Genomic DNA, 8,120 nt, shown 5'->3' on the forward strand with positions numbered 1-8,120 from the left:
AACAAGTAAAATGATCCAGAAAATCAATTCTCTCAAGGCTATAGACTTTGCTTTTTAAAAGAAAAATTGAACTATTTGGCAAAAGAAAGAAAAAAAAAAGAATCCTCAGAACTAGGGAGGCTAAAATTTAAGACGAATTAAGAAAAGGGAAGGAGGGAGGAATGAGTTAGCACTCCATGCACTAAATTCCATCATCCCCTATAGATGAAGCAGTATATTTCATGGGAACATGAAAAAGAATATAAGAACAGGCAAAAGGGGAGGTAAAAAAGACAAGCAGAAATTGGAAATTCACCTCCTGCCAAGTACATAGATGAACAGAGAAGGGACAGACGTTTTTCCAATACCAGCAAAATGTGGGGTTGTGGGAAAAGAGGTTAAAAGTAATGGCGTGAAGGAATTGAGATTTTGGAAGGGAAAGGAGTCTTATCTTGGAAGGGGATAGGAAAGAACATTCACTCAAGAACATTCTGAAGTGGGGCAGCATAACTGTATGTAGCAAGAGATGGAACTTATTCATTTATTTTTTCCACTCTTTTAAACTGTTTTAATGGTCTCAAAATTCTGTGACAGATTTTTGATCCAGTTGTTTCCATTTAAAAATTAACTGATTTTTAAAAACTAATAACTTGAAAGTGCCATGAAAGAAATGGTCCACAAAAAACGTTCCTTTCCTCCTGAAGGTTTTTACAATGCATTGTAATCATTAACCGATCTTTCTAAACTTAAATAGCCAATTGAGACAAACAGTTCTGAGACTGTTCCACCACTGATTAAGACTGGGGTTGCAGGTGTTTGTACAGAATATTCATTTAGCCTTCTGGGCAGATTTGGGGACCTTGCCAGCTCCAGCAACCTTCTTGTCAACTGCCTTGATGGCACCAACTGCAACAGTTTGCCTCATATTATGAACAGCAAAATGACCCAGAGGAGGATAATCAGAGAAGCTCTCCACACACTTGGGCTTGCCTAAAACTGTGGCAGCAACACCAGATTTCAGGAATTTAGGAACAACGATCAGTCCTTTCCTTCAGTTCAGCAAACTTTGCAAGCTATGTGAGCGGTGTGACAATCCAGAATAAGTGCATGGCCAGCGCTGATTTGGCCTGGGTGGTTCAGGATAACAACCTGTGCATTGAAACCAGCTGCTTCCATAGGTGGGTCATTCTTGCTATCACCAGCCACATTACCAGGGAAGACATCTTTGACATGTTCTTGACATTGAAACCAACGGTATCCCCCAGCAGAGCCTCACTCAAAGCTTCATGGTACCTTTTCTGTCAAGACTTTTCTTCAGTTGTAATTTTGACTGGGCAAAGGTGACCACCATGCGTGGTTTTAGAACACCAGTTTCCACTCAGCCAACAGCTACAGTACTAATACCACCATCTTGTAGACATCTTGGAGGGGTAGATGAAGAGGCTTGTCAGTTGGAAGAGTTGGTGGCAGGATGTGATCCAAAGCTTCAAGCTGCGTAGTTCCGTTAGCATTGCCATCCTTTCCATCCCTTGAACCAAGGCATATTAGAGCTTGGCTCCAGCATGTTGTCACCATTCCAACCTGAAATCGACACAAAAGCTACTGTGTCAGGGCTGTAGCCAATTTTCTTAATGTAGGTACTGACTTCTTTGACAACTTCCTCATATCTTCTGGCTGTAGGGGGGCTCTGTGGAATCCATTTTGTTTACACCAACAATCAGTTGTTTTACACCTAGTGTGTAGGCCAGAAGGGTGTGCTCAGGGGTGTGCCCATTCTTTGAGATACCAGCTTCAAATTTACCAACACCAGCAGCAGCAATCAGGGCAGCACAGTAAGCCTGAGATGTTCTTGATAAAGTCTCTGTGTTCTGGACCATCAATAATGGTCACATAGTACTTGCTGGTCTCAAATTTCCACGGGGAGATATCAATAGTGATATCATGCTCATATGCAGCCTTCAGTTTATCCAAGACCCAGGCATATTTGAAGGAGCCCTTTCCCATCTCAGCAGCTTCCTTCTCGAACTTCTCAATGGTTGGTTTTCTTATCAGTTGCACCATATTTGCAGATGAGGTGGCCAGTAGTGGTGGACTTGCCAGACTCTATAGGTCCAATGATGACAATATTAATGTGAGTTTTCCTCCTTTGCCCATTTTTGTGGAGGTTTAGTGATGGTTTTCACAACACCTATTTCTGGAGGCAAACCTGTTGCGAAAAAGCAGAGATGGAGCTTATATATAATGGATTTTGTTCTAGGAGAATGTGTGCTTTAGAAAGCTATATTCTCTTAAGAAAGGGTTATGTCTCCCAAAACTGTGACTCATCCTAGATAAGGGGATATAGGGGATCCTGAAGTCAGCTAAGCAACCAGGGTAGAAGGTGGGGCATAACACTAGAGATAGGATAAATTGGCCTTAATAATGATGAATGATCATGGTAAAGGCAAGGCTTCAGATTGGTTCTTATGATTCGGGACACAAAGTCAGTACCACTATGTCCTGACACTGCTTCTATTTAACATGGCTGCCTTCATTAATTGATATTTCAAAGAAGGAGAGACAAGGGGAAAAGAAGTGGAGGATAGGGTAAGATCTACAAATACGATAATACATAATCGTGAAAGAAAAGGGAGTTCAAATTTGGTGCTCAAGAAATTCTTCCTTCATGAGAGACCCAAATAGAAAAAAGAAGGAAAAATTAAGAGGGTAACCCATGAATTGAAGAACAGAATTCAGAACAGAGAAGAATGATAAATAAGGAGAATAAAAGAAAGGAAAACTTCCTGGAGCAAGATGCAGTAAAAGAATATTACTTAACTTAGATGATAAAGGAATCAAGAGATTCAATGAAAAAATTTTAAGAAAATTAACAAATCTAAAAAACTCTTCAATGTCACATTTTAAATCCTGAATCAAGGCATTCTTTGGACTTTGATAGACTCATTCACTTATTGACTTTTCTATATATGGGCCTTGGCATATGCAAAGACAAAAGAATAGAGTTGGGCGCTGTTTAGAAGTTATTCTACCATAAGTATTCCTGACTTCTCTGTTAAGAGTGTAGGATAGTTATGCTAAAACATTACTTTGAGAATAGTAAGTGATTTGAAGTATGAATACCTGAAAATTTTGTGCATCAAAATATACCCTGCCTTATCACTGGACATCACTCCCCTTTATGTATTGTCTTCCTTAGAATGTAAGCTCCTCGAGGGCAAGGACTATTTCTCAATAGTTTTTTCCATCCCCAATTCCTTAGTACAGTGAGTGGCACATTAGTAATTTTTTCATAAATGCTTTTCATTCATCAGAACTATATTGGTTAATCCACAGTATCAGAGCTCAAGTAAGACAGATTCTGAGAACTGTTGAAAGCCATGATGATTTATATGTACCTCTATTAGAACACCCCTTAGACCATGTTTTATATGACTGCTGTTAGTGAAACAATCAAGCTGTTTCCATTTTATGCCAGTGATCTTTGAAAGGACAAAATATTTTTAATGAGCAAATGGAGTTGATGGGGTCATGAATTTTCTGAAGAATCTAGCTTTTCAAAGTGAGGCATGGTATTCAAAATTTAGGCACATTTAGTAAAAAACAAAATGCTATAGATCATTTTTATGGATTCTTAAGATAACTAATTTCTGGTTGCCATCCTGAAACACCTGAATGTTTTAATAGTGTTAATGAAATGAAAGGTATTCAAGTGAAGGCTAGATGGCGGCATTACATGGTACAAATATCTCCGGATTTAGCATCAGAGAATCTGGTTTGAATCTCAGCTCTCCCGCTTGTGACTCTGGGCAAATTACTTCATCTCTTTCTGGCCCTCATTTCTCTGATCTGTAAAATGATGGGGTTGGGTTAGTGATTGATGAAGTCCTTTCAAGTTGTAAATTTATGATTCTACACCCACTTTTGGTTGGAGGCCGTTCCAGGGGATTCTTAGCCAAAATAGCTTCTCAAGTCAGTTCCTACTGAGAATTTATGATTCTGTGACTGCCCAGATTTGGTGTTCTCTGTCCAGTCCTACCCCAGCAGATGATAGTAAAATGGTTGCTATTGGGTTTAAGAACAGTGGCAGGGGAACTGTTTTTAGATATGCTATTGCTTCAGTTTTTATAAAAATAAAACTTTGGTTGACTATTAAAAAAAAGTTAACAATTTGATTTTTTTTTGCTTTCTGAAAACTGTCTGATCATGTCCAATGGCCATTATCCATTGTGAACTTGGCATTACCATTGTGACTTAAGAAAAAATTCCATGTGTTTTAGATGTCAAATTTCTAGTCTGTTTTATTTTCTCAATTGTTACTTTTAATTACATTGTTTCATGTTGTATGGTTTTTCTTCCTATTTTAAAATCAATTTCTATTTTAAAACATTCTGTTTTTAAAAGTTTTTTTTTTGTTGTTATTTTGTTGTTTGTTTTTGCTTTGCTGTTTTGAAAAGCTCAGGTGAGGCCGAGTAGGAGGAAAAATCTTTTTGAATAGAGGAAGAACATTCTTTCCAAATCAAATGACTTGTCCTTCACTATTAAGTGGATGAGTCATTGCACTGGATGGTCCAATTTAATAATTGGATGCATCCAATTATTAAAATACTTGATGACTCCTCTTTCCTGACTCTACCTTGAGTGTATTTTCATTCTTCTAATCTTTCATATCAAAATACTAAACCCACTAGTGGGGGCTATGTCAGGCACTTCTTGGTATTCTATAAACTCAAAAAGTTGCTCTGATACTAAGAGTGTATTGAGATGCTTGGAACAATGGAGACATACAGAACAACACTAACCCAAAGAAGATGGTGAGAAAAGAGGAAGAGGAAATGTGAAAAGCAGGAAAGAACTAAGGCAGATTCTTGCCCAACTTCAAGGAGTCAACTTTTTGTGTTTAAAAAATTAGTTTACATTTTTGAACACCATGGCAGGCGTGGCCTGAAGTTTTTCTGAACTGTTTCCAACTCAGAAGGCCAGAAATCTGAGAGGAACAATGTTAGTGACCTAGATTTTCTGAGACTATTTCAATACATCAATGTCCGTCAATGTCCTAGAAATTCCTGTATCTCGCTAAAGGTGAACTAAATGAATTATCAATGAGTACTACAATAAAAAAAAAGTTACAAAAGATTGAGAATCATACCAGATGGAGATTACAGACTGAAGAAATGTCATAACTATTGAGGAGGTTGAATATTTTCTCCAAGTAGTACCTAACAATTTGAATTTTTGCTTTTTGAAAACTGTCATTTTTCTGAAATATTCTGAAATGATTGTCAACTGATCATATCTTTTGGCCATTTATCCATTGTGAACTTGGCATTGCCACTGTAAGTTAAAAAAAAATTCTTTATGTATTTTAGACATCAAGTTTCTATTTTCCTTAAGTATTTTCCTTTTCTATTAGTTTTCTTTTAATTATATTGTTTTGTGTTGTGTGGATTTTATTTCCTATTTTAATGGAATTACTCATGAAAACACATGTGTATTACTAGCCAATAGTATACACAACTATATCATCTACATCTACAGGGAGTTCATGTTTGTGGTGCTTGTAATCTGTGTGGTATGGTGTGGGTAGAAAATGCTGCAGTGGTGAAGACTGGTCAAGGTATTATTTTGTCTTGGTAAATTAGTCCATCTTTTGTCTCAATTCTTACCTAGGCTTTAGTCATTGAATGGGCATTGCCTCAGACAAACTGAGGCCAAGGTCATTCACTGCATCCAGGGCCATCTCCAGGTGTCTTGACTCTTGTCTTTGCCACTAGACTAGGAATACTCTGGAGGAGAGAGTGAGGCTGACGACTTCATGCAGCTCTGCCTCACTTAAATCCAATTCACGCGAAAGTCAAGACATCACCATGGTGATGTCATTGGTCTTCTTTGAGAATGAAGGACAAATGACAACAACATAAACCCCAAGAACACTGCATTTCATGAGTTAACATAAAAGCCAATAGGTTCGGGAAACATGGTTGCTATGGGTAACCTAACTGCTCGAGCAGACTGCTTTACTGCTAGGTCACTAAAGACGCTTGTTCGGCCCTGCTGTCTTTAGAACTAAATCACTTCCTCTGTAAAACCTTTCCTGACTGTGCCCGTCTCCCTCATCAAAAATGATCTTTGCCCTCATCTCACTTTCCCTTGTATCAGTTATTTGTCCTTCTCTATTCTCTGTTCCTGTTAGACCAAAAACTTTTTGAGGGCCTGTGTCATATTTTTCTCTAGGGAGACCCAGGAAGGCTTGGGCTAACTAAAATGCTGCACAGAGCCCACCAGAGAGTAACAGGAAGAAGCATGATGACACTACCAGAGGTCCAGTGGCTCTGTAGTGTACACGGCCAAGGCAACTCATATCTCTCCTTCAGTTTCCTCAACTATAAAATGGCACCTACCTCCCAGAGTTGTTGTGAGGACCAAATGAGAAAATGGCCCACTTAATAAATACTTTCCCTCCCCTCCCCTCTCTCTGGCTGACAAAAGTTAACTCACCTGTAGGAGCCTATGAGCTATGGTCCTCAGTGTCCACTCACAGTAGTTTTTCTTAGGGCTCACGTGTGAGCAGGTCCCCAAGTCTGGCATGCCTCTATCACCATCACCTAGCAGGAGTACTTTACATACTTAAAGATGCTTAAGAGGATCATGGATCCTAGGATCTAGAGCTGGATGGGACCTTAGAGAACATTTGTTCCAACTCCTTTTTATTTTGCAGAGAGGAAACTGAGGCCCAAAGAATGAATTGACTTGTCCATGATCACAGCTAGTAAGTAGCAGAGCTAGGATTTCAATCAACCATCCATTTATTCAATAAACATTAAGTACCTACTATATACTAGACACTATACTAGTTGGGGATTCAAAGTCAATGCAAAAATATTCCCTACCTTCTAGAAGTTTCCAGCCTAGCCTATGTCCTCTGATTCCTCCTATAATGCTATCTATTTGTTGGTTTTGTTATTGGTTTGTTGGCAGGCATGAATAACACTTATTTGGATCAGTAAGTATTACCTGGGCAAGTTCACTGTTCTTTAGCATTTGTGGTTAACTCCCACAAGGCATGTTCATCCCGTCCATATTATTTTGGCTTCCAGAATTCAGTTCAGAACTCTGAATCAAAATACAGCTTAGGTGCCACCCTCCAAGATGCCTTTCTTGACCTCCCAGTTTATTGTTTTCTTACTCTTGAATTTGCATTCTTTGGCATGTGTATTTGCTTACTCATGCACAAGTTCCATTCCCTGTCCCCAAGAGTGAATGTAAACTCCTTAAGGTCAAGGACATTTGGCTTCTAGTACCTTGTGACCTGCAATGAGCAGAGTATAGACTAAAGTGTTGATCATTCCATCTATTGAGCTATTCTGATAGAGCCAAGGCAGAGAATTCTAGAATCAGATAGCTGGGAAGGCATTGGAACCCCTAGTAATGGAAAGGGCTGATTTGCCAAACTTCATGTCCACAGTACATCCTGCCCTCCTTCCCTCCTTTCCCCTGCCTCTCCCATTGAAACAATCAAATGAATGAAATCTGCTGTCCACACTTCCTCCTAGAGCTTGGCGGCCTCTTTAGCTGGGGATGGTGGCTGTACTGACCATACATGCTAGAGGGCATGTGACACCATTAGACAAGTCCTGCTAACAATGACTGGGTACTCTGTGTGTGTGTGTGTGTGTGTGTGTGTGTGTGTGTGTGTGTGTGTGTGTGTGTGTAGGAGAGTATGAGATGGTAGGAGGTATTCTGCCCTCCACTCAACTCCTAGTGGCCATGTATGGGACCCATACTCTGGGTAGTGCAAACTTGTCCATTCTTTCCCAACCAAGGGACCTGCTGCTGCAGCAGTGTCAATATTTATCACTTTACAGCCTGCCCCTGCCCTCTATCAAAGGTGCTGTATAATTTATAGCATGTTCATTATCAACCCACAGCAAAATATAAAAGGGGAGGAAGAGTAACAGTTCATCTATCTGGGAGACAGAGAAGAGTAACAACATTTCATCCATTGGCCAGGCGGGAGCTCCAGAGGCAAAAGCCTTTGAAAAGCAGGAGTTTCACAGGAATCCCAAGATGAGACTGCAGCCAAGCCTATTCCTCCTGGGGCTGCTTCTGGTGAAAGGTAAGGTACCTGTTTGCTTTCAGCTCAT

The 8,120-nt window shown here is 39.6% G+C and overlaps 1 pseudogene; it reads right to left on the reverse strand.

Moving 5' to 3' along the window:
* Positions 1-808: 808 nt before the first annotated feature.
* On the reverse strand, positions 809-1,998 carry LOC118843821 (annotated as a pseudogene).
* Positions 1,999-8,120: the final 6,122 nt, after the last annotated feature.

The sequence above is a fragment of the Trichosurus vulpecula genome, chromosome 3 (genome assembly GCF_011100635.1).
Source record: "Trichosurus vulpecula isolate mTriVul1 chromosome 3, mTriVul1.pri, whole genome shotgun sequence".
NCBI lineage: Eukaryota > Metazoa > Chordata > Mammalia > Diprotodontia > Phalangeridae > Trichosurus > Trichosurus vulpecula.